Raw genomic sequence first — 23,971 nt, forward strand, 5'->3', positions numbered from 1 at the left:
AGGTAGTGCTATTCCCAGTTTTCTGAGAAAGCACCAGATTTATTTCCAAAGTGGTTGTAAGAGTTTACATTCCCACCAGCAATGGAGGCAAGGTATGGAAGAAGATGTAGAGACTCACAGCCAAACTTTGGACAGAGCACAGGGAGTCTTATGGATGAAGGGGGATATAGAAGGACATTCAGTGGACAGGATTCCTACAAGGAGACCAACAAAGTAAAAAAAAAAATGCTGGGCCCAGTTCATACTGCAGAGACCGATGCATCAACCAAGGACCATGCAGAGAGAGGACCTAGACCTCCTGCTCAGACATAGCCCATAGACAACTCAGTCTATGTAGATTCCACAATAAGAGGAAAAGTGACAGTCTCTGACAGTCACTTTTCCCTGGTGGGTCAAGCTTGCCAGCCCACAGTGGAAGAGGATCCAGGCAGTCCTGATTGGATCTGATAGGCTAGGGTCAGACAGTATGGGAGGAGGACTTCCTCTATCAGTGCACTAGGGAAAGGAAATATGGGGAGAAGAGGGTAGAAGGAGATGAAGGAGAGGGCTGCAGTGGGGGAAACAAAGTGAATGTAAAAACAAAAACAAAAACAAAAAAAAACCCCAAAAACTATACTTAAAAAAAAAAATACTTGGTTGTATCCATACATTCTCAGATGTAGCCCTTGGTACCTCAGTATCCAAGTGAGTACCCTAATAAAGGGATCCGGGACTGTTTCTGAGATGAACTCAATGGCGGGCTCTTTGATCTCCCCCTCAAGCCAAGGGAGGAGCAGCCTTGCTAGGCCACACAGGAGGACATGGCAGCCAGTCCTGAAGACACCTGATAAACCAGTATCAGATGGAAGGGAAGGAGGTTCTCCCTTATCAGTGGACTTGGAAAGGGGCAGGGAGGAGATGAGGGTGGAAGGGTGGGATTGGGAGGGAAAGAGGGAGTGGGATGCATCAGGGATACAGAGTTAACAAACTGTAACTAATATTAAAAATATAAAAAAATTAAAAATGTACTTGTAGGCATGATTTCAGAACAGGCATGATGCTGTCTTTCTCTACACAGTATACCCATATGTTTTGAGACTAATACTAATGAGTATTAGTAATTTTGAATCACAGTAATTTTTTTCAGGTGTTTGGCATTTCATAGCATTTCAAGCAAAATGCATAATCTCTGTAAAAATTTCTTCTTCTATTATTCCTATGGTGTATTTGTTCTTTCCTTAATTAAATAGTCCCCAAGTTGATGAATTGTTGCTTACTTCTTCTGTCCTCATAACTTTGTGGAGTGTCAGTGCTGGGATACTTTTACCTGATGCCTCCTGAGTGCTGAAATGTCAGAGGAGTTTCTTAAGTTTCATGACAGTCTTTTTCCTATTTAGTTCTCCTAGACAGTGATTTTCCAATGTTTACTACTTTGATGGGTCTAATAGAATATTTTCTGTTTTGCTTAGTCTTTGAGGTATAGTATTTTATAGTGTCTTGCTTTCATAAGAGTAGATTAATATTTTTCTATTCAGAGGGATTAAAAGCTTTATTGTCATGCAGTACTTAAAGACTGTCTCATTAAAGAATAGTGGCTTAATTTCTTTCCAACTATCCAACACTCTATGACACCCCCTCTCTCAGAGGATTAAAACTATTTTTTACTATATTGGAGTAGGGTTTTAATATTTTCTTTTGGGTATGTAAGATAACACATGCCTGCTAAACTAATTCTAACTTTTTTTTTTCAGTTGGTCTTTCAAATCCAACATCTCTGTCTTTTTTTGCTTTTGTCCATCGAATGGTTATTCATCCACTTAATATCTGTTTACTTAAAATTCAAATGATGATATGATATATAATAATGGAGTCTTTACATGGAAAAATACACGCTCTGCCTCCCGTTTTCACAGATGACTGTGCCCTTTAGATTTCTCCTGCAGTATCTTGGATGTCCAGAATGCTATGCTTACGATGGTTGCCATTTTTTTTTCACACACAGAGAATGTTATGTAATTAAAATGGATTGTGTTAGCTGAATGGGCTTACTTTTCTCCACTCTTCACTTAATAAGATACGCTTTTCATCCTAAATTATTTGGTTGCTAATTACATATATGTATTTAACAATCCAGACTAAAAACGTCTATTATTGTATGTACTATGTATGTCTCAACTAGATAATGCATGTGGAATTTCTACAAATGATCTAGAATAGATAAAATACTCTTTCAGATATTTTTGTGAAAATGAATAAGAATTTATATACTATAGTACAGTGAGGAGCAAGATAACAAAAGAATGAAACAACACAGCAATAAAATATATAGGTGTGTATATATGCATACATAGATATAACCTCATTTTTGTTATATGGATAGAGTAAACTATTGACTTCTGTTTTCAGTTTTTTGGGTTCATAAGTACTGAGTACTGAAGCTGGAACTTCATGAAGGCTTGGCCAGCACTCAAATAGTGAAGCATTTGAACATATTCCTAGTATGTAATGTTAGAAAATGTTTCATGTGAAAATCTGAGTGTTTAATTAAAAAAAAAAAAAAAAACCTAGAAATGCTTTACTCTCATTCCTGAATTTAAGTATTACAGAACATCTGCTTTCCAATGCAGTAGCATTTAGACAGATGTGTTCATTTTCTTTCTAGCTTATGGTCAGTTGCCCCTTCAAGAAGAATCATGAAAGCAAGCCAGATCCTCGGCCTTAGCCAAATGTGGATTTGTTCGTGACAGAGAGCACTCACCATCGGGAAGGTGGAAGGCAGAAACCAGCTCCATCTTTAAGGCATAGCATTCCGTGGCTTGCTTCCATGTATGTGGACCTATCTGCATTGCCCCCGTGGCACGCCTGGGTTGGCTACCCAGAGGCTATTTAAGCTGTGGGCTGGCTTTCCCCGGGGTCCGAGGATTGTTCAATGTTCCTGAATAAACTGCATTGAAAAAAAAAAAAAAGAAGAATCATGAATGTTCTAGTTTGTTAGAAAAGATTGTGATAATTTTTACCTTATTTGAAAAGTTTCTATAAATAAAAATTTCAATTTTTATCAGAAGAAGAGAGAATATGTTTCTATTTCTTTAGCCATCATCTGTATGGATGCAACAGCAGGAAACCAAACAATAAGACATGCCTTGTGCCCTTGACTTTCTCAATTACTTCAGTCAAAAGCTTTTCAATCTGAGGAAAAGTCCTCAGAACTGAGAATTGTCCTAACCTCGGGAGCTGTTTGGATGGATGAGCTGTTTGGTCTAATCATTAGGTCTGGGAACTTACACAGCCCACATTTTGAGTACTGTGATGACTTCACTTTGATCAGTTGTTGTCCATCGCTAAGACTGACGATTTACACTCAAAGAGTGTCACACATAGCAGAGGTCATTATCTCAATATTCTGTTTGTTGACATTATTGTTACCTGTTCTATTTTCAATAGCTTAGGAAATGCATTGTCTGGGCTCTTGTTCAGATGCACCATTTGTGTTAAAATCATCTCTAGGCTCTCCACTGAAAGAGGGCAGGCCAGAACAGAGCAGGGAGAGAAAGGGGAAAGAGAACAATATAGTAACAGTAATAAATGTATGTGCTTAGAGAACACACATTGAATTTACACTCATTTTCTTTATTATATTAGACAGCATGGTCCAGGAATTGTTGAGTTTTTCACTAGGGCCTGGAATTGGTTCATGAAATGCCCATTATTTTTCTGGAAATGACTGGCGTCTTTCATTGTCTATGATACTGAATGCTAGGCTGTGTGGTAAAGGCCATCAGTTGCATTATTTTTTTTTTATATACCAAAAGTCATATGGACCCTTTCAGCATCCATCCGAGAATCAGAGACACATGCTTAGTCTTTAAGCATCATGAGATTAGCACCAAAATGTCTTTACACCAGCAGAAAAAATGCAAAGATTCCAGGAAATACACAGCAAAGCATTTAATACATGAAATAGCCTTTATTAATAAGGGTTATGTTTTTTTAAATTTACATTTTTTTAGTTTTTGTGTGTGTCTCTGTCTCTCCATGTATGTGTGTACGAGGGTGTTGTGTAGGTGCAAGTACTTCCATATCATTCTATCTACTCTATACTATGATCCGTATATTACTAAATGAAAATTGTGTTTCTATAAATGACTTGCACCTTCAAAGTTCTTGGTAATAGTTGTGTTGTCATTATTCATTAGGAAAATAAAAATTTGAAGAACAGCATGAGCCATCCCTATATCTTCCTTCTATCTCCCTCTTTTTAGACATTTATAATGTTATTTCTAAGAATGGCTGTAACACAAAAGCAATATGGAATTGTTGAAAAAAATGAGAGCAATAGAAGTTGGGACATTTATTTCTATTGAAGTACAGGGTCACTTTCACGATTCAATTTGGAGATGGCAAAGCATTTGGACAGGCTTGACCACTGTAGAGACTTTGCATTTGAACTTTAAAAGATGAAAAAGGGCTAGAAAAGACTGACTCTGAGGAGAAGAAATGTGGAGAATTATAGATAAGAAAATGTGCTGAGACTAGTCTTTTATTTGGAAAGGATATTGACTATTTTCTTTCTATGTACCTATCCTACACATTCTATTGGGAACTTTGGGAACAATTCTCACAGCTGTCTTCCTCTTTGTTATTTTACATAGCTATTTTGTTGAGCCTACAGTGTTGATGGTTTGTCTCTCTAATTGAAAGTTATTTGTGGTAATGATATGCGTAACATGAATAAAAAGATTACTAGGCAAAATTGAAGGAAGACATTTGTGATTAAACACAAGTAATTTAAATTAGGAAATCGTTCAGCAAATTTATAAAGCTAGGTTATATTGTAACCTTATTTTCTATAGAGGAGAAAGTCTTCTACAATAATCAAAGTTTAGCCAGTTATTCCCTTTTGTCATTTAGTGACATATGTGTTTTTAATTTTATTTATTATTATTATTTTTAAATTCTTTATTAATTACACTTTATTTACTTTGTATCCCCCCTGTGGTTCCCTCCCTACTCCAGTCCCAATCCCTCCCTTCCTCCACCCTCTGAATGCATGCCCCTCCCCAAGTACACTGATAGTGGAGGTCTTCTTTTCCTTCCTTCTGATCCTAGTCAATTAGGTCTCATCAGGAGTGGCTGCATTGTCTTCTTCTGTGGCCTGGTAATGTTGCTTCCCCCTCAGGGGGGGGGGGGATATTAAAGAGCAGGCCAATCAGTTCATGTCGGAGACAGTCCCTGTTCCTATTACAATGGAACCCACTTGGACATTGAACTGCCATGGGCTACATCTGTGCAGGGGTCTTATGTTATCTCCATGCATACTCCTTGGTTGGAATAGCAGTCTCAGGAAAGACCCCTGTGCTCAGATTTTTTTGGAGTTCCTGTCCTTGTGGAGTTCCTGTCCTCTCCAGATCTTACTGTTTCCCACTTCTTTCCTAAGATTCCCTGGACTCTGCCCAAATTTTGCTCATAAGTCTCAGCATCTGCTTTGATACTCTGCAGGGCAGAGCCTTTCAGAGGTCCTCTGTGTCAGGTTCCTGACTTGTTCCCTCTTTTCTCCTTCTTCTGATATCCATCCTCTTTGTTTTTCTGGATAGGAATTGAGCATTTTAGCAAGAGTCCTCCCTCTTCATTAGTTTCTTTAGGTGTACAGATTTAAGTAGGTTTATCCTATATTATATGTTTATATGAGTGAGTATATACCATGTGCTTAAATTATTTATTACAATTTATTCACTTTGTATCCCAGTTGTAGCCCCCTCCCTAGAACCCTTCCCAACCTCAACCTCCCTCCCTCTTCTCCTCCCATGTCCATCCCCAAGTGCACTGATAGGGGAGGGCCTCTGCTTTCCTCTGACCATAGCCTATCAGGTCTCATCAGGACTGGCTGCATTGTCTTCCTTTCTGGCCTGGTAAGGCTGCTACCAGTTCAGACAGAGGTGATCAAAGAACCAGCCACTGAGTTCATTTCAGAGACAGCCCCTGTTCCACTTACTAGGGCACCCACTTGGGAACTGTGCTGCCATTATCTACATCTGTGCAGGGGTTCTAGGGTATCTCCATGCATGGTCTTTTGTTGGAGTATCAGTCCCAGAAAAGACCCCTGGGCTCAGACATTTTCCATTGCTCTCCTTGTAGAACTTCTGCTCCCTCCAAGTCTTTCATCTCCTCCACCCCCTGCTTCTTTCATAAAATTCCCTGCACTCCACCCCAAGTTTGGCAAGGAGTCTAAGCATCTGTTTTGATACACTGCTGGGTACAGTCTTTCAGAGGCCCTCTGTGGTAAGCTCCTGTCCTGTATCCTATTTCTTCCCTCTTCTGATATCTATCCTGTTTGCCTTTCTGACTGAGGACTGAGCATCTCAGGATCGTCCTCCTTGCTTAGCTTCTTTAGGTGTACAGATTTAAGTATGTTTATCTTATAGTATATGTCTAATGTTCACTTATAAGTGAGTATATATCATGTGTATCTTTCTGCTTCTGGGATACCTCACTCAGGATGATCTTTTCTAATTCCCATAATTTATCAACAAATTTCATGATTTCCTTGTTTTAATTGTTGAGTAGTATTCCATTGTGTAAATGTACCATAATTTCTTTATCTATTCCTCAGTTGAGGGACATGTGGGTTGTTGCCAGATTCCGGTTCTTATGAATAAAGCTGTTCTTTTAATTCTTGGATTAAAATCAATTGAGATGTTAATCAGCTAGTTAGGTTTACTATACATACATATAAAAGACAATGAAATATTAGTACATATTCTCACCTCTAATCATCATGTCCTTGATTCTTCCTTGGGAGGCTGGTATTAATGTTCCCAGAACCCTTTCACATGTAAGAAGGTTTATGCTTGCTCATCCACTCATTCTAAATAGAAGCCCAGAAAACAAGCTTTACAAATTAGAAAACTGGTGATAAAGGAAATTTTGAGGATGGTTATAGGTTAATTCATATTTAATTTTGCAGGGTATACTTCAATCTAATCCTGTGCTACATAAAATTATTAAGTATTTAGTCCTTCTTTATTCAATGCAGAAAGACAAACTTACTGGATGTGAAAGCAATAATAAAATCGCATGTGAACACATGTCTGTCACACAGGCAACAGCTGTTCTCTAAGAAAACATCACCTCATGTGATTGTTAATACCATACCATGCAGTCCTGGAATTAGTTGGATGTCCACTTTACTCATTTGTGAATAGGTTTTAGGCAACAGAAGTTAGAACAGAATTGAGAGTTGGAGGAAAGACTCATCTCATGGATTTAATCTGCAGTTCTGTTTATCTTGCCATAAAACCTAGAAATTAAATGTGCACATTTTTTTTTCAAATACAAAAATACTTACCTAAACATGATGGAATGTCAAGACTAAGGAATACATTCATTTTCTTATTACTAAACTCATTTCATCTCATAACAAGCCTAACGTCTAACCCTTTGAACAAATAAAGAAAATCTAAGATAGCAATAAATATAAAAATATAATTTTCCTAATGTAAGAAAGTAATCCGTGAAACATTTTGAGTGTAAGAAATTTAAAAATCACACCACAAGCTTCTTACATGGGATTTGGAAAAACAATGCGTAAGTGCTCCTGGGGACTAGAACTCATAGTATCCAAAGGTGCAAAGTGCCTAGGGAGAAAACCAGTGGACCTAGTTGTGAAACCTATGGACCAAAGCAATTAACAGCCAAAATGACCCTAATCCGTCAATAGTGGCACTTGTATCTGGGGGTTAGACAATATTTGCCTAATTGGATTTAAAGTTTATTCCATTGTAGAGAATTCACACCTGGCATTTGCATGGTCATGGACCAATGCAGTTGGTCCTACAGTTGCCACTTTTCTGCATCAGTTTGATTCCTAAACTCCTTTCTAAAGCAGAGACTTTCATAGATAGTTGTGGGTCACGTTCAATGCTGAGAAGAGCGTTATTACTGCATTTTCTAAGTTTTCAGGGTGTGGATCATGTCTTTCTCTGAGCTTTCAAAGGAAATTTGAAATACAGTAGAAGTAGAACCCCTAGTGTAAAATCCATATTGGATTTCATGTGCTGTAGCTTTGTGCCCGGAGGCGTGACTGCCTCCCACTATTCTCACTCACCATTTAGTCTTTGAAGGTCCCTGGCTTCATGCTTGAGACAAGTGCTGTGTATGGCACAGTGCTGTAAGCAGTGGCCATCCTGATGATTTGAAAGTGCTCTATTCTAAAGCCAGTTGAATTTTAAAGCCAGAAAAATAAGCACTTAGTAAGGACAGGATGCTAATGACCAATGACCTCCTTTTAAGAAGAAAATAATACAGTTTACAGATTAGTTTTTATTCTTATTAATGGGAAAATTTAAAAAAAAACATGTTTTTAAAAGGACCTGAGAACAATCCTTATGGCAACTAACACTCACAGTAGCTGCAGCTTACTGTGCATATGCTCAGTTCCAGCACCTGGCTTGGATTGTGCCATTGATAGTTTTCCTTTGTTTTGGTTATTGAGAGGACATAATGTACCTCAAGCTAGCCCTGTACTGTGATGTCACTGAAGATGCCCTTGAGCTTCAGATTTTCCTGTGTTCAGTGTCCACGTGCTGTGATTGCAGACATGCATGGCAGTGCCTAGATTATGGTGCTGTGCTGGGGCCAGAACTCGGGGCCTCATGTACACTAGGCATGCACTCTATTTACTGAGTAATTTCCGAATCCCAAAATTTATCTTTACCTGATTTTGTTATTATTGTTCTTGTTGTTTTTTTGGTACTCAAGACTGAAACCAAGGATTCTAGAAAAGCACTCTTCCCTTTATCTGCTTCCTCATCCTGTGAGGTGAGTCTTTAATGCATCTTTCATGGGTTAAACGATGAGGAGGCTAAGGTTCAGAAATGTTTCAAGTATGGAAAATGCACAAAAACAAAATGAGATGATGCATATGAGACTATCTATGATAAATGCTACCCATAGTAGCCAATGGATTTCTCCTTCTCCTCTTTGTTTCTTTCCTTCCTTCTATTTTTTTCTCTTTTCTTTACTTGCTTTGTTGACTGTCCAGAGAATTCATTTTTCATGTAGAGTGTTTCTTTGTTTCTTTTGCAGCGATACATTTCTCCTTTGCTGAATTTTAGAGCTTCAAGCACAGTTCTTGCTATACACCAGCCCTGTTTACTGAGCACAGGGAACTCCCAGGTGTTACAGCTTCAGCGGATCTTTGCGTTCACGTCAGAATGAGCTAAAGACCAAAAATAGATTTTTTTTTTCTCCGAGCATCTTCCCTGGTGCTTTTCAGCTTGGGATTTAAAAAAAAAAAAAAAAAAAACAAAAAACTACAATGCAACTCATAGGCAAGAAAAACAGTAAAAGTAACTTCATAGTTCTCAGTGGGAAGAAACTTCATGAAATTCTTCATAAGTTCTGACACATATCTACCCGCACAAACTCAAACTGTTCGCGGTAGTATCTTCAGAGGTAACAGCTGCTGAAAGGTTACATTTTGCAAATTTATGTATGTGACCATTGTTTCAAAGTTTTTTTTAATACTTATTTATTTATTTATTATATATACAATATTTTGTCTGCATGTGTACCTGCACTCTAGAAGAGAGCACTAGATCTCATTGTAGATTGTTGTGAGCCACTATGTGGTTGCTGGGAATTGAATTCAGGACCTCTGGAAGAACAGTCAGTACTCTTAAACCTCTGAGCCATCTCTCCAGCCCCGGTTTCAAAGTTTTTAGTCCATGGTTCAAGATATATGTTTTGAAATCATATATCTGATGTGTGTGTTGAGTAACCAACATAAATAATTGAAATGTTTTTAATAATTTAACAACTCATAATCTTTTCATTTTATATACTAATACTTTTTTTGCTCTTTCTTCTAATCAAAGTGACGTGTCTCTTACTTCAAGAACAAAACAAAACAAACACCTCTTAAAAAAATAAGTTATTTCAAAAGGCCATTATAGATTTTGCTTAATGAATCAATAGTTGAAGCACTACTTACCAGCCCCTGAACCTGTGATGTCACATTGACTTGCTGAGGTGTGTAGATTTAACCTACTTATTGGGCATACCCAGAAAGAAACTAAGATAATTCAATGGTGAAATTTCCATGTGGCACACAGTCTCCTAGGCTGTAAATGTTCATTCACTTGTCTCTCTTGTCTTCTTGTGGTTTACCTCCTTGCTGCCTTATGTAGAATTCTCTCAGAGCCTATGACTCTGTTGACATTTAATCCCTCACACTGTCATAGTGTGACCTAAGAGAACTAAAAATATAGTTCTTTGAGAACTATATGTAATGTATTTGAAAATCACATGGTATTTGAACATTCGGTTCTTGACTGGTGGTACTGTTTGGGGAGGTTGAGGAATATTTGCTGGATGGAAGATAGGTTGAGGAAATAAGTCACTGGAGGCATACTTGGAGAGTCTATGGCTTCATCTCAATTCCTGTTCATCTCTGGTTTATGTCTAAGGATTCCCTAGTTTTCTGCTCTGACTTCCTGCTCCTATGATTGTCCCTGTGTCCATGGACCTTTCCTGTGGAACTGTACATCAAAATAAACTTTCTTCCATATGTTGTTTTTGGTCATGATGTTTCATTATATAAAAAAGAAAAGTAGCAGAGAGCTTCTGCTATCATAATATTTCTGAAGTGTTTCAATAGACAAATTCGTCTTTGTTTAGATTTAATGATATAAATGATAAAACTTGCATCTAAACAACAAAAGAAGTAAACAGGCATTGTTGCAGCATTGTTTACAATTATTAGATGTCTAATTATTATACATATTACAAGGAAATGTGTCATATTAAGCTTTGAATATTTACTAATTATAATAAATATGCCTAATGAGTATGTTATGTTCAATTGAATTTAGCAATCTGTTCTTCAGAAAGTTGCGAATAAAGACCACTCACCTGCTCATTAAGGTAGGCAGAAATACTTTTGTTTTGCTGGCTTTTTTTTTTTTTTTTACTTCAGAGGAGGGCCTCACAATGACTATGCATGGAATCCAAGAAGGATTTTCTAGCTGAGGGACAGAACAGAAAATAAGTAGATATAACTGATCTGCTCTAAAAGCTAATTGTTGACATTTGAGACACAACTAGTATATTATAAAATCAAGGGGATGTGGAGGAACTAGATCCAAGTCTGGATTCCTTTTGATAGTGTTGAGTCCTTGATCATAAAAGTTCAGCTTTCAGTGACAGGTCTGATTTTGGATGATTCAGGTATCTGATTTCATTTAAAGTTCTTTGAAACTTTACAAGAATATTATCATCCTCTGTGTGTATATAAAAGGATACTATACCTTTAAGGGATACAAATTATGTTGATTAATGACTCTACCTGTTAACAGAGGTGAAATTGAATTCCATCAGTCCAATGTTAAGGCACGTTTCATGTAGCCTACTATCATCTCAAGTGACTAATTGAGGTCTTAGTCAAAATACTTCCAATTATTCTAATGCCATTTAAAGTAGACTTTAAAGCCGTTAAGCTGATGGAAAATTTGAAAATGTACTGAAGAGAGTTTTCATATACCCCAAGCCTAATGTCCTTATCATTAAAACCTTACATTAATTTTGTCTGCTTGTTGAAATAGCAAACTATTTGTTTGTTCATTGTTATCAATTAAATTTATTAAAATGTGCTTATTTCTCCATGGTATTCTCTTTCTGTCCTAGGTTACTATCTGGACACCACATAGTGTATAGATGTATGGTTTTCTTAAGTCTTTCTACATTAGGATGCTTTCTCAAACTAATCTTGGTGTCATAATTATGATGATTTTGACCAGTAATGTTAGGTGTTTTGTAGGATTAGCTTCTAATCTTTTCAAATTTGACTTTCTGGTGTTTTGATTGAGACTATGGCTTGAAACACAAACTGAGACTCACAGGCCAACATTAAGTGAAGCATAGGGAGTCTACTGGAAAAGAGGGGGGAAAGGTAAATGGACCTAGAGCTGCCAAAAGCTCTACAAGCACAACAGAGCCAATCAACCAGGACCCATAAGGGCCTATGGATTCTGATGCACCACGCAAGGAGAATGCATGGTCTGGACTGAGGTCCTCTACTTATAAGTAGCTGATGGAAATCTTATGCATCATGTGGACCCACTAGTTAGGGGGTGTGTGGATATTTCACGTGGACTATATTGCCTGTGTTTTGATCGCTTCCCCCTGGCTGGACCGCCCTACCAGGCCACAAGGAAGACAAACTCAGTCTTCATGTGAATAGATGAGTTGGGGTGCCTAGGTAGGGGGCTCCCCTTTTCTGAGGAATAGGAACAGGAGGATGTAAGAGGGACAGTGGGACTTGGAGGAGATGAAGGAGGGGCCTATGACTTAAATGTAACTTGAGTTACTGAGCTATCATGGGCCACATCCAAGCAGAGGTTCTAGGTTATATCCACTCATGGTCTTTGGTTGAGTGCCAGTCTCAGAAAATACCCCGTGCCCAGATATATTTGGTCCTTGTGGAGCTCCTATCCTTTCCACATCATACTAACTCCCCTTCTTTCATATGATTCCCTGTACTCTGCAGAAGGTTTGGTTATGAGTCTTAGTATCTACTTTGAAACACTGCTAGGTAGAGTCTTTCAGATGCCTTCAGAATACTCCTGTCATATGTTCAATGCACATCCCATTTGTCTTTCTAAATGAGGATTGATCATCTTACCCCATCTCTGCTTTCTTGATTATCTTCTTTAGGTGTATAGATTTCATTATGTTTATCATATCTTGTAGGTCTATATAAGCGAATATATACCATATTTGTCTTTCTCCTTCTGGGATACTTCATTCAAAATGATCTCTTCTAGATCCCACCATTTGCCTGCAAATTTCATGATTTCCTCACTTTTGATTGTTGAGTAGTATTCCATTGTGTAAAAATACCACAATTTCTTTATCCATTCCTCCGTTGATGGATATCTCAGTTGTTTCCAGGTTCTAGCTATTACAAATAAAGCTGCTACAAACATGGTAATACTACAGTTCTTTACTCAGGTTAAATGTCTTGTATTCAAGATCTGTAGAACATCTGTTAAATAAAATTAAACTTCTATAGAGTGATATTGGCCATTTTTAAAAAGCAATAGAGCTCTGTTAAGGGTTTTACAACTCAGGAGAAACCATTTTATTTACTTTATTTTTCTAGTTTATTCTTCTGTAATTATGATAAAATACTGGCCAGAAATAACTTGGGCAGAAAAATGGGTTATTTGGTTGCATTTTCCTATCACAATCTGTCATTGAAGGAAGTCGGGATCTAATGCAGAAATCTGGAGGGAAGAATTAAAGTGAAGTCCATGAGGATGTTTTTTCATTTATTTATTTATTTATTTATTTATTTTATTTTTTTTTATCAGTTACATTTTATTAACTCTGTATCCCAGCCATGTCCCGATCCCTCATTCCCTCCCAGTCCCTCCCTCCCTCCCTCATCTCCACCGTGCCCCTTTCCAAGTCCACTGATAGGGGGGACCTCCTCCCCATTCATCTAATCCTGTTTTATCAGGTATCTTCAGGACTGGCTGCAAAGCCCTCCTCTGTGGCCTAACAGGACTGCTCCTCCCTTCGGGGGTGGGGAGACCAAAGTGCCAGTCATTGAGTTCCTGATAGAAATAGTCCCTGTTCCCCTCACTTTGGGAAACCAATTGGTTACTGAGCTACCACAGGCTACATCTGAGTGGAGGTTCTAGGTTATATCCATACATGGTCCTTGGTTGAATGTCAGACTCAGAAAGACCCTGTGCCCAGATATATTTGGTCTTTGTGGAGCTCCTATCCTTTCCCCATCAGACTAACTCCCCTTCTTTCTTATGATTCCCTGTACTCTGCCAAAGGTTTGGTCATGAGTCTTTGCTTTGAAAACACTGCTAGTAGAGTCTCATAAGATATGATAAACATAATGAAATCTATACACCTAAAAAAGATAATCAATTGAGCGCACATGTGGTAAGATGATCAATCCTCATTTAGAAAGACAGATGGGATGAGCATTGATTGTAAGACAGGAGTCTACTGAGCGCATCTGAAAGACTCTAACTAGCAGTGTTTTCAAAGCAAAGACTCATGAGGATGTTTTTAACTAGACTCCTCCCCGTGAACTGATGAGCTTCTTTCTAGGTAACACTGAATCATGTGCCCAGATCCTCACAGCCCTTGGTGGGCATAGCCCTCCCACATTAATGATTAGTAAATGAAATACTGCAAATTGGGCAGGTGGTCTGGTGGTTAGCATTACTGACTGTTATTCTAGAGGACCTGGATTTGATTTTCTGCGTCCACATTGTATCTCACAATAAAAAGCAGCTTAAGTTTCAGGAGATCTCTCTCTCTCAACCTCTCTCTCTCTCTCTCTCTCTCTCTCTCTCTCTTTTTCTCTCTCTCTCTCTCTCTCTCATCTTTCTTTCTCTCCTATTGTGAAATGTCTGGTGGAAAGCTCATAATTATTTTGTGTTCTAAGTTTCATGGCTTTTGTGCCTTATTCGACTTGTGTCTTTTTGGTCATTGTTTCTTCAATCACAGCTCCTTCCTCACCTTTCTTGGTAGACTCAGGGCCTAAGATGCATATTGAGCTATTTCAAGTTGTTTCATGGCTTCTTGTGCTTCTATTGATTTCCTTAAATTGTTTTCTCTTTATAGTTTATATTGTGTCATTCTTACCTTCATTGATTTTTTTTTCTTCTGACAAATGTTTTCATCAATTGCTAACCTCAGACGTTTCTTTTTATCTCAAACTTCACAGTTTCCCTCTCTAAAATTGTTATTTGGTTCTTTTTCATATTTCTTATGACTTGACTTCTTGAGCATAAGGCACATAAGTTAAATTAATTGTCTTAATATGTTTGTGAAATCTACAACTGTGTAGTTTTGACCCATTGGTTTTTCTTTTCCACTTATTCTGTGTTATGTTTAACTGCTTCAGTTGTACGCTTGATGAATGTTATTGGACACCACACTGGGAATTTTGCTCTGACGGATGGATGGTAGATACATCTTACTCCTTTTAACATTCTTGAATGATATTTTGCTTCTGTATATTAACAGCTGAAAATAATTTATTCTGTTCAGATTTTGATTTTGTTCAGATTTTTCTTTTGTGAGACCTCAGGAGTACTACTGAGGCAATTTCCTTCAGTGTACTTAATCTTGCCCCCTTTGGAACATTTACTATGTTTGTTATCGTGTTTAGTGAATCTGGGCAGGCGTTCTTTGTTCTGTGTTACAGCTGGCCTCTTGCTTTACCATTAGATTCTATTCAGTTTGTTTATATGCAAACCTTAACTTTTACAATGGAGTAAAAACACTCACTGCGGCTTTGGAATACTTTCTTTGTGTAACTCTAGCCTCTCCAGCACACTGTTCTGTAAACTCTATCAACCTTGTCCTCCCCAGTCCTAAATCTCTCTTTCCAATAACTGGAATCTACTTCTACTTTCCTTACCTGTGCCACATCTTATAAACTCCCTCAAGGCAGGCAATCAGAGACATTTTAGCACTTGCTTTGGTTGTTTCCTTCTGTTTGACAAAGACTGTTGTCTGTTATTTAATATCAAAGGAGACATTAGTGTTTTTAAATCACAGTTGTTCACTTGGAGGAGACAGGGTTATAATACGACCAAAATAGAAGCCTGATTTTGTGGGGCTGTGTTGGATTAGGTTGAAGTTGATCCTCTCTTGATAGCCATTTATTTGTGCTCATTCCATTGTGATAGACTTCCTTTGTTCATCAGAGTTCTAAAGTCTTCCCTGAACTGGGTGACCCAGGTCTTGTAAGGAGGTGTCATAGCCCTCAAGGCAAACTATAGGCCAGACCCTTCCTTGATAAGGAAACTGCTCTAGCAAGCATCTAGAAATGCCTAGAAAGGACCCAGTCTGCTAAGGAGATCTTAGTCTTAATCAGTGACTTTCAACTGTACTTGGAGATTTCCTCCTCACCCTTTGGATAATTAAGTATTTCATTTTCCTTCTTGTGATAAGACCATTACATATCTCTGACCCCCAGTGAATCAAGCACATTTACCCTGGAAATCCCTCCCTCTGCCTGGGGCTTATATTGCCCTTGATTTCACAAGAATAAAGGTTCATGCTTTCTCACTTCAAGACCATCTCATATTCATCATTTATCCTCTCCCAGGCCTTGTCTCACCAGCACTTCCTTCTAGCCCGCTGGGCCTAGGCCTTGCCAGGCGTGTGCTTGGCTGCAAGCTCACCAGGCATGGGCTTTGGCTGCAGCTCTGCAGTGTTGAACACAGTAGCTTAATCAAGAGCTGTAACACTTTGGTATCTGCCGTAGGCTTTGGAAGGATTGAGCTTCCATTGCCACTGGTGGTCTCATGCTTAAAGAGCCAAACTGTAACACTCTGTGGAATAAAACCCCAGCTTGGTGCACTTGGGTCTCACCCTAAAGCACTCTAATTGTCCCTGAAAGAAATTGAATCCCATTCTCCGCTTCTCTGTCAGCCCCTCTCCCTCCTGCCATCTTCTCAGGAATCCAGGGCCTTTCCAAACTGAGAATGACATTATTTATATCTTTTTTTTTTCACCTTTCAGTGAAATTTATTTGATTCTAAATTTTAAACTCACGGATTGATAGGATTTGAATAATATTCAGAATCTATTTTAGTATCTCTGAATTACTTAGTTTTTCACTATTAAAACAAACACTGGAGCCTGAGACCAGAGGTAGTGATCCCTGGAGGAGAAACCTGTGTGGATCCTGAGCCGGGTCCCTATGGTACGCTATAGAGTCAGGTGCTGAAAGAGACCATCACAGACTCCTGCGTGCTAAGGATCTAGAGTTATCCAAAGAAGTCAAGAAAGGGGCGTTCAAGGCATTCCTCTTCTGGATTCCAGTGATGAGCTGTAACAGGAGCCTGGCAGGTCAGCAGTTACCATGTGCATGTCCCTTTTTATGTAGCCGCACTCAGTGACCACATGGCATTCAATGTCACATCGTGCTGAGAGGAATGAAGTTTTCCAAAGTTGGATCCACAAGCCAGGAGCAGCAGCACTGTCCAAGCCTGCAGAGAGTCCTAGAGTCACCTGGATGACTCACTCAGAACCGCTATCCTGGTAATATGTGGGCTCAAGTCACACCATGCTTGCTCTTAAGCAATCCTCTAAAATAAAAGATCTCCTGGAGGGACAGCCATCCCTGATCTCAAGTGTTTTTTTTTTTTTTTTTTTCCATTTAAACCTCATTAAATATATGTTCTTTATTGAACATATAGATTCATTTTAAATTATTTCTATATAGTTTATTAAATTTCTCAAGCCTATTTATGATAGAACTCATTTTCTTTTAATGATATTTTGCATAGAGTGTATAGTTTTTGCAGTAAAAATGAAAACTAAACATTTTGATACTCAGGACCCTGAAATTTTAGCAGTTAAAGGTACATTTTACAGAAAACAAGAGTTTAATAGATGCTGTTTCTGTAATATCTAAACCCCAATGCCTATATACATGTAAGTGGATAAACGTGATCAAGTATATTTTCAACAAAAAGAGTGAAATAATAGTAAAAAAAAAAAGTAGTAAAGCCCATATATGCACAAAAGAATTGAAAAATCTTAGTGCCAAAATACTGAATATTTTAGATAATTTGTTATTTTTACTCAGAACTTATATTTATAAATTAATATACTTCAACAAAGTTTACATATAATTAAAGAACACGTGCCCATGTACATAGACTTACACAGATAATAATCCTCAAAATGGAGACTAACGTCTACTTAAAGTGAAGAGAGAAGGATAGGGTAGGGCTGAGAGAGAGCAAAAGATAACAAGGAAGAAGATGCACGGAAACACTTGAAGACATGCTTAACTTATTCTTAATGACTTGTTATTGGATTTATTTGGTTCCAATGCCATAAATTCTTACTGGATTCTTAAAACTACATACTTTCAGAGAAGAAAACAGTTCAGGTTTATATTGCTAAGTACATTCTATCAAATACAATTTCTGTACATAATCCCATGCTTTTCCCCCACTGATCAATCAAATTTCCGTTTGAGGGAGCTAACAGTACTCAGAGCAACAGCACTTCTGAAGGTTTAGGGGAGTTTAGTTTTACTTCTGGCCCTGTAGAAGCTGTGCTGACTTTGTGTAAGCAGAGGCTAAGCATCATTTCTTATTAGTCACAAGTAAAATGACATGTATCACCCTTTTCATCTTTGTTTTATTCAATTTCAGTGTATACTGGTATCACTACTTGTAACTAGTATCACAAGTAGTGATACTAGTAGTATTTTCTAACCTGTTGTATACATTAAATAAATCAGAAACAATTATTTTGCTACCTGTGTAAGGAAATTGGAGAAGAAAGAAGATGCATTAATTTGACACATTTAAGAACCAGAAATTTAATCTCTAATTATTGTCTAGTTGTATTGCTGGAGCTCAGACTTTCTCTATTAGTCCAGGTCAGAGTTATAGTAAACATTATAACTTAAAATACCCATAAACAGTATGAAAGGAAAAAGAATGAAGTATGGGGTAGAAAAAAAAAAGGAATTAAAAAACCTTGAAATTAGTAAAGAACTTGGGTATTTTATGTGTTCCCTTAACCTTCAGGAAGATTATACAATGTGAGTATGCTATATTTAAGTATCAACTGAAACAAGAAAGAAAGAACTAAAACAAAAAAAGTGTGGTCAAAGCTATGTATTAATGATCCATCAAGTTGAGAATAGAGATCAACTGTACCTATCCACAGACCCATAAGTACATCCCATAATTATACCTAATACACCAATGAAGTAGGGATTGTTGCTGTTCATTCCAAGAATTGAAAAAAAATAATAATAGAAAGAGAAACCTGGACACCAACCTAGCCACAAAGCTTTCCACCTACAGTCTGTCCTGCCGGCAAGGTGTTCTGGAGTAATGGTAATTCAGGACTTATGGTAGTGACCACCCAAAGTTTGGTTTAACTTGAGGCCAATGCCACAAAAGGGAGCCCGTATTGGACAGTTCCTGGATGACCAAGAACTAGAATCTGGATATCCCAGAGACCTATGGTAGAACCAAACACAACAGGTCTGAAAAAAATTAAAAAAAAAAGAAAGAAATGATTCCTAATGATATTCTACTACACCCATAGATTAGCACCTTGTTCAGTCGTCATCAGTGAGGCTTCCTCAGAAAGCAGAAGAAAAAGGGTTCAAAAACATTTTGTGAGGAGTCTAAGTTTGAGGTCTTCATTGGGTCCCTCCCCTTCGAGCTTGAGGAACCCTGTGACAGAGGGGGAGGAAAGATTGTAGAAGTCAGAGAGGATGGAGGATAGCAGCAGAACAGAACACAGCTCACTGAGTCAATTAAACAAGGGTTTTGTGGAACCACAGAGACTGAAGTGGCAAGCACAAGGCCTGTATGGGTCTGCACTAAGTCTTCTCCATATATGTTATGGCTCTTAGCTTGGTGCTTTATGACAGCAGCTGTATCTCTGACTCTTTTTGCCTATTCTTGGGTCCCTTTTGCTCCTATTGGGTTGTCTTGCCCACGCTCTAAATGAGGGCTTTAGCCTTGTCTTATTGTACTCTATTTTGTCTTGTTTGCTTGTTTTCTCTAGGAAGACTGCTCTTTTCTAAAGAGAAAATGGAGGGAAGGGCTCTAGAGTAGAGGAGAGGTGGGGAAAGTGCTGGGGGAGGGAAGGGAAGGGAAACTGTGGTCAAGATGTATTGTATGAGAGAACAATCCATTTTTAATATAAATGAAAGGATGAATGAATTAATGAGTATAAAAATATAGTAGGGTTACAGCAAAAAACTAAATGTAAAATAAAATCAACTTGGCTCACTGTGTTCAGAGGAAATCAGAATCATGAAGATGCCGTTCTCCAAAGTCATGTTCAATTTTCTCTAATAAAGCCATACAAAGTTAAAAGTACTTAGCACTACCTAAAGCGTTATTCAAGATTTTTGTATTCTACAGAATGCCTAAAGCACCTAGTAATATAAAAGGGTTTTGTCATTAGAAATTGTTATAGGTTTCTATATGAAACATTTTGCAATATAAACTTTTACGTTTCATTAAATTTTACAAACACTTTGAATCAAATGTTAAGTCAACTTATGGTGTTTCTGTTTTACGAAAGTTCTTAAATGTTCTTCCACATCATTTTCATTTTTCTTCCTCTGCGCACAGCTGGAATACATCTTCTAAATAAGAATGGTCGTAAGTAAAGTCATTGTCAGTGGAGTGTGCACTGAAATTTTGGGAAGCATTGAGACACATATCTTACATGTAGACAGGATAGGATTCCTTCCTACTTCTTTCTCCTAGCTCCATAAGGTGGATGAAGATGATAAATACATGAAGGGTGAAGAGCCATAGAATTATAGGATCTTTGGATCACCAAGATTGTTTTCTTAAAAAAAGAGGGACCTGCTCATATAAAACCATGCTTGTGGAAAAATACATTTTGGTTGTATGGATTTCACTGCACATGTTAGAATTTCTATGTCAGCTTTTCTGACATCTAATTCATCAATTACTATTTCTCATTTTTTCTGTTTTGTAAAGAAGTGAAGGTTTTTATAGGAAAGATGAAAGGTTACCAAATTGATATTTGAACCCAAACTCTATTAAAGACTAACTATTGATCACTTTAAATATGAAAAATCATGGATGCCTCCCTCCTGTCCCTTGCTTTTCAAGTTCTTGAACAGAAAAATAATAGGACCCAACTTCAGAAATGATGTGAAAGAGTTGTAAATAATGCAGTATATCATAAAACTACTAGTAAAAGATATTTAAACTTTTCATCTGTATATGAAACCATTTTTCTAATAGGAAGAAATGTAACAGTTGTAGAAAATAATAGACATCTTTGTTCTTGATTTCAGTTGTTGGGTATTTATCCCTTTAGGCTTCAAATGAGAAGTAAGATAATTTTTACCATAAAATATGCTATGGTAATTAAGCTGTGAAGATTTTCTTATTATATTTCTTTTATAAATATAGTATATTTCTGTTAGAAAATAATCAAACTCAGGGCTGAAATCAATAAATTAGAAAATAATAAGAAAACATTTTGATATAATCTTAATTTTATTCAAAGATAAAATTATTACTAATTCAGCTGCACCTCAACTTTTTTTAAAGACAATTCTATTAGCAGTATCTTACAAATAATACATGGCAAGAAAAAACATCTTCATATTATACATAAGATGTGTATTATGGGTTCCAAGATGGCTGCAGGGGCTAGTGTTCAGCTTAGCTGAAGGGGAGAGGACCCACAATGTGGAAATTGGTGAGTGAAGGGGCTGATCAACCCAGAACAGAGTTATGTAGACTTCCAAGAAGAAAGAGACTAACCATGATCTGAGTCCATCTAGAATCAGGTCACGGCAGACTCCTCTGGGAGGAGACACCCCGAGAGGTGATCCCCAGGCACTTCCCAGCACCCAAAACCCTACTCCCTCTTCAGAGGAGGCAGGAGGCGTCCAGCAGAATCTGCCAGAGACCACATTGTCTGTACCCCAGCCCCAGCGAGAGCTGTAGCTCCCACCAAAACAAAACAAAACAAAACAAAACAAAACAAAAACAACAACAACAAAAAAAACAAAACAAACAAACCAAAACAAAACAAAAATCAAACAAAACAAAACAAAAAAAGCAAAACCCGGGATTGGGGCTGAGAAAACCCAATCCTTTCGGGCACTCCCCAAATGCTGCCACAACCCTGCCGCAGCGGAGCAAAGGGATAGAGAGGCATACAGTGGCTTCACAGTGCCCAGACCCCATTGCTGTGGCTGTTCCTAGCAAACAAACTTCAGCTTGGGATCTGGGATTGTGGTCATTCAACATGTCCTAAGACTCTCCCGGGTCCAGTGCAATAAGGTCTAGCACCAAGTCCTAACACTGGCGGCCCCCTGACCCCTGGCAGAGAAACCCCGGCTCAGGATCAGGACTGAAAAGTCCCAACCCCTTCTGGCACTCCCCTGAGAGCACCACCATGAGCTTGCCCTAGCAGAGGGGAAGGTCAGTGAGGAAGGACAGAGAGGCAGCCTGCCACAGGACACAGTACCCCCTGTCCAGCTCACCCAGCAGACCCTGGCAGAGAAACCCAAGCTCTGGATCTGAGGACACTCAACCCTACCTGGTACTCTCTCGGAATCAGCAAACATAGGTTCTACCACCAGGCTGCTCCAGGCAGAGAGATCGGGGCCCGGGATCTGGGACTGAGAACACTCAACCTAACTCTTTTCTGTGCTACCCCGGGACCAATCAACATAACCCCTCCTGGCAGAGGGAAAGGACAGAGAGGCAGCACACAGGAAAGGTGGACACCGAGTCCTGTGGCCACAGTGCCACAGAGCTGACTGTTAGCCTATCCACGCATTTTCACCTGCAGGACCAAATCAGAGAGTAGAGAGCAAGGGGAACCTCTGTGCATTCCAACTGGTCCTGCAAGAGAGTGAGTGAGCCTTCTAGGAAGAGTTTGCCTCAGACCCAGGGCCTCTCCACAGAAGCAACCAGACAAGATCCCTGCCACCCACACCCCTAGTGTGGGCATCATAGGGATTCTTAGGATAGTGACCCCAATGTTGAAGCCTCTGCCTTGTGGGTCCACCAGTGTAATCCAGGCAAATAATCCCTGGATCTCAGACAGACTGCATAATAGTGGCCTGCAGGCCACTGCAATAGTCATAGAATCTGCGCATGCACACTGTGCCCCCTAAAAGCGCACGCGAATAGCGCCAGCATCACATTCCTCACTTAGGCAAAACTGAAACCACAACGCACACTCCCAAACCAGTGAACCTCTCCCATCTTCCTGAAAAAACAGTCCAGAAAACAGAAAGAGAGGATCATAGCCCGAACTACAAACTCGAGGAACAAACAGCGAGGGTTATAAATAACCAGATGGCTAGAGGCAAATGTAGGAACACACCCAACAAAAATCAGGACATAATGACATCACCAGCAACCCCACAAACCAATGGACCCTTCAATTCACTAGATATACAAGAAAACGACCTCAAAACTATGTTTCTCCAGCTATTAGAGGCACATAAAGATGAAATGAACAAAGCCCTCAGAGAAATTGCCAAAGAAATTGAGACGAACAAAGACGAAAGAAACAGAGCTCTTAGAGAAATGACCATTGAAATTGAGGCAAACAAAGAAGAAATAAACAAAGCTCTCATAGAAATACAGGCAATTATAGCCAAAGAAGTAGAGGCACAATTAGTGATACATAGAGAGGAAACAGACAAAAAATAGAAGCTGTCATTGAAAAGCAGGACTCCACATTCAAACAGATGAAGGAAATGGTGCAAGACATGAAAACAGAATTAGAATCAATAAAGAAAACAGAAATAGAGAAAAACCTGGAGCTGGAGAACATAGAGAAAAGATCAGGAACTACAAAGGTAAGCATCACCAACAGAATACAAGAGATGGAAGAAAGAATCTCAGGAGCCGAAGATACACTTGTGGAAATTGACACGTCTCTCAAAGAAAAAATAAAATCAGAAAAGTTCCAAACACAAAACATCCAAGAAATCAAGGACACCATGAAAAGACAAAACCTAAGAATAATAGGAGTAGAAGAAAAAGAAGACATCAGGCTCAAAGGTCCGGAAAATATTTTCAAGAAAATTATAGAAGAAAACTTTCCCAACTTAAAGAAGGAGATGGCCATAAACATACAAGAGGCCTACAGAACACCAAGTAGACTAGACCAGAAAAGAAATTCACATCATAGTCAAAACACTGAACCTACAGAACAAAGAAAAAATTCTAAAAGCAGCAAGGAAAAAAGGCCAAGTAACATATGACGGTAGACCTATCAGAATCACACCAGATTTCTCAACAGAAACTATGAAAGCCAGAAGGGCCTGGTCAGAAATCATACAGTCCTTAAGGGACCACAGATTCCAACCCAGACTACTATACCCAGCAAAACTTTCAATCAACATAGACAGAGAATTCAAAATATTCCATGACAAAACCAAATTTAAACA

The sequence above is a fragment of the Meriones unguiculatus genome, chromosome 3 (genome assembly GCF_030254825.1).
Source record: "Meriones unguiculatus strain TT.TT164.6M chromosome 3, Bangor_MerUng_6.1, whole genome shotgun sequence".
In the NCBI taxonomy this organism is placed as follows: domain Eukaryota; kingdom Metazoa; phylum Chordata; class Mammalia; order Rodentia; family Muridae; genus Meriones; species Meriones unguiculatus.